The sequence below is a fragment of the Arachis ipaensis genome, chromosome B03 (assembly GCF_000816755.2).
Source record: "Arachis ipaensis cultivar K30076 chromosome B03, Araip1.1, whole genome shotgun sequence".
NCBI classification, from domain to species: domain Eukaryota; kingdom Viridiplantae; phylum Streptophyta; class Magnoliopsida; order Fabales; family Fabaceae; genus Arachis; species Arachis ipaensis.
In genome coordinates this window covers 12,217,858-12,222,479 of record NC_029787.2, presented here as the reverse complement: position 1 = coordinate 12,222,479, position 4,622 = coordinate 12,217,858, and positions in this window count along the sequence as shown.

The window sequence follows — 4,622 nt, the reverse complement described above, 5'->3', positions numbered from 1 at the left end:
AAATATTTTTGATTTATTATTTTTAAGACAAAACTTTAAAATTTTTAATTAAATTATAAATATCTTGTAATTTCAGTTAATCCTATTTTTATTTTATATATACTCTTAATAAATAAAAATAAATCAACAGATAAATTAGTATCCATTGATATACACTAACAATATTTTTAAAAGAATGCGTTTAAATTGACAAATGCAGTTGCAAATTTAAATTATAATAAAAATTCAGGTGTATAAATTAATTAATCATTAACTGCATTTGTCTAAATTTTCACCTTAAATTATTTGCAATGTGGAGCCACTTCGCTGAAAATAATTAATAACGTGAACAAGTTGCTTACACAAAGCCTAGAAGTTGCTTCGACAGTTCGACCTTAGCTTACAAATTTAGTATTAGGTTCCAATAATTCGTGTCAATTCAATTCCCAACGTTGCTGGCAAAACAAGAGTAAAGAACTACGTTAATTATTGGATTACAAAGACTATATAATATATTTGAATTGAATTCTGTGACCTCTTGAATTAAGGCCCGTCCCATTCTATATCTGTTTCGGATATAATATTATCTGTCTTATTTCAATATCATGAAAGCGTCATAGTGATTTGAAAGATCATGCCGATGCAAATTGTATCAAAAAAAGGGGACCATAAATTGCAGCGCAATTTCATCAATTTTAATGTATATTGATGTTTCATTTTCAGCCAACTATATAAAATATCGAAAATGGAGGATAAAAATATCGTTAAATATATACGATATCCATACATAATATATATATTGAATATTTAGAATTTTAGATGCTAAATAATGTCAAATCAGAATAAATAAATTAATATATTTCTTTTAAAAAATAGTCAAAATAATTTGTGGCTGCTATTATAATTAGAAAAAGTATATTATCTCTTAAATTATCATTATAATTATATATATAAGAATTTTTATTTTTACAAATATCACTGTACGTTAGTTAGTCATCCATCTAAAATTTGTGAATCTAAAATAATATATAACACACCTGATTAACTACAACAAAATTTTATCTCACTAAGTGAGATTGACTACATGATATATATGTTTTAACAAATTGATGGTGGTTTATCTAGTGGTCTGGGAGCGAAACCTACTCCTCTTTGCAGGTACCAGTTTTCTAAAAATGCATCAAAGTGTCTTCGATTAAACGGGTATTGAGATTAAAATAAAAAATGAAATTTGTAAATCAATAAAAGGAATAAAAAGATAAAATTTTCAAAGAGAAAACGTGCTGAAAATAAAAGAATTTGCATTGAAATTGAAAAAAAGCAGTAAAATGCCTTTGATTGGATCAAACGATTTTGACATAAAAATTTAAAGATGCAGAGAAGAATAAATTAAACAAAGAAGATAAAGAACACTCAGAAGATAAATTAACTTGAAATGTAAAGTTTACAAATGGATAAATTAAAAGAGTGAAAACATGGAAGGAATCTTACAGAAAAGTTAACTCGATTGCAGACTCAGAAATTTCCTAGGATATGAGTGTGCTTGAATGTTTTTATGAGTTCAAAATTTCAACCCTTATTCCCTAAGACTTCCTAGTATTTATAATCTACTTTAGGTAACTGACAATTAATTACAATTAATTACAAGATCACAGTCTTGAATGTAGTTTTCTTGGTAACCGTTCCCGCCGTTTGATTATGAACGTTTCCCATGATTTTCTCGCGTGATGGGGCCTTTAACTTCTCCACTACCATAACTGTTTGATCCACTTATTCGAATGTTTTGTTCGATTACCTATCTTGAATATCCTATTCGATTAGGCCTATTCGATTTAATAAATCAATCGTAATCGAATCCACATCGATTACCTCCAACCCCGCGCATGCACCTTTTCGAAAACTATCTCTACCTTTTTCCGAAACAATTTATCTTTATCGGAAATATTTTTCGATCAACAAATTGCCCCTTGGATTAATGTGTTTGCATTCGATAACACTATCAGAAGATGAAACACTTAATCCAAATTTAAAACTTGTAAATCAGTAATAATTACCATTTTTAACTCCCCATTAATACTAACCCACTCGACACGTCTCCTGAGACTTGCGCTTTCTCTCCCTACCACTTCATCTTCCTTGCGAAGTTACCTCTATTCGTATTCCTTCTACAGTAACGTCTACAGTAACACTTTAAATTCATCAATCTCACCCTTGTTCAAATCTTTCCGAACTCATTGCTCTCTGAATCCCTCTTGCATCAAACTTCCTTACAAAATCTCTAACTTTTCGTTTCCTTTCTCTTCATTCTACCATGGTCGCTTCTTCTTCTCATGCCGCTACCCAAGACAAAGGTAAAGGGCATGCAGAAGCACAGCCAGTTTCACCAGCCCTCTGTATACTAAATCAAGTCAATGATGAAGTCATTGACGATCCTCAACTGCAAATTAATGATACCAAAATCTTAATCCCCTTCACAGTAGGTGCAGACACTCATTGTTTCCTCGAATCGATTGAATCTCTAGAGAGGGCAAACAAAAAACCTCCTTTCTTCTCTAGTGCTAAAGGGGAAGATATGTTGATTAACCAAGCTTTTAACATCTCCCAGTTCATCGATAAAAAACCCTTCAGGAATAATCCAAAGATTAATCCTCGAGGATTCAATTTTACAGCCTGGTACCAACACCTTGAACCCACAAAGAATGCTGACTGGAGGGCTTTAGGAATACAGAAATTGCTAAGGCTCTCCCATTTCTCACTTACAACACTCCCTTGGATGATTGGAGCTGTGACTTGCTTTCGGAACAGAACAACCAACAACTTCCACCTCCTTGTGGAATGATCAGAATGTCCCTTTTGGACGTAACCGCTATTACAGGACTCCCAATAAATTTTACAGACTATATTCCTAACATGTAACCTGAGCGCCAATACAATGTTGCCTTAACCAATTCTTACAGTGATTTCATTGCTAATAACATGGGTGAAGAAGGAACTGACATTACAGATGATGAACATATAGTCTTTTTGTTCTATTGGCTGAACGCAATCCTTTTCTGCTCCTGAAGCGTCCAGATGTCGAAGCTTTTTCTTCCCTTGGCTGCTCTGCTTCATGAAGGAAAAGTTCTTAACTTGGCCAAACTTCTTCTAGGTCATGTTTTCGAAGAGCTTGGTCACTTCGTTCATTGTCTCTGAGACAACAGTATAATCAGTACAGGTGGCCCTCTTTGGCTTCTCCAACTATGGCTCAATGCCATTTTCAAAAAATTTATAACGAAGCCTCAAAGTGGTGGTACTGATAAATAACACATCGAAGGTTTTCGATTAGTTGATTACAAACCCAACTTCCCAAATACACAATCAGATGAGGACCGATTCTGGGCTATTTTTTCTCTCTTCCATTCCTGCAAAGATTTTGACAATGAGGATCTAGATTTCACCCCTTTTTTGCGTCGAAACCGTGGTCCTGCATGGCTCGATCGCTTGCTCTTCCCACATGATACAGAGGAAAGTGAACTAGCTAATCGAAGCTGGACAAATCTGCTAGCTGTTCAAGTAATTCCTATAGGGTTACCCCAGCACAAAAAAGAAAAGCTCAAGGTGATCCTATATGCTCCTCATTTTACAGCCAGACAATTGGGATTTTCACAGGCCATTCCAATCCCTTTTTCTCGAAACAACAAGCCATTTTGCCATGTTACTCTACCTTCTCAACATGACCTCGATTTCCTCCTCGCAACAAATCAACAACACAAGGACCATTTTAATTTCCTTGTTTACGACCGCAGTTCATATGTTACTAAGTCTTGTCTTGAATGGTGGACTGCCTATTATTCCAGATACAATCGTACTTTAAAGGCAATCCAGCAATCTGCCATTTGAACAAACCCTATTGCTGAGGGTTCTCCCAAGAAATCACAAAAAAGAAAAGCTGATACCACAACCTCTTCTCGACAGCCACAACACAAAAGTCGAAGGACTCCTACCAGAACTTCCAGAAAGGTAACCATTATCCACTTATTATTTTGCACATAACCATATACTCCGAACTAACACATTTTGAAAATCACATCTATATATTAACTCCTAATTCCTTACCAGTTACGATTGCAACCATCAAATGAGAGTTCTGATGGGAGTGAATAGAACATTCGGAACATCCTTGCTGCTTTTCCCCAATCAGAAGACACAGCTGACTCAGATCCTGGCTCTCAATTAGTTCAAAGATCAAGACTTATTCTGGTAACACAATCGTCTCTATATGTGTTTTATTTAAGTTGAAATAAATTTTAACTTATAATTGTGTACCTTTCATATTCAGCCTACCACTGCTGCACATTCAATTACATCTCCTGTGGCACCTGATCAGCCACCTCAACAACAACATCTTGATCCAGGACATTCCACGTCTCATGACAACAGATCTGTCGCAGCACTCTCCAATAGACACTCAGATACTTGAGTCGAACTCACCAAACAATTAGGCTGCAATTTCTGCTGAGAACCGAGTAGCTTCAAACTCCGATTATGTCTCTCGAGTTGTTGAAACAACAAATTCAGACTCATCTCGATCCAAAGTCATAGAAACTCCTCAAGGGTTCTCCAGCTCTCCTCAACAAGCTGGATTTCAAACTCCCTCTGGATCA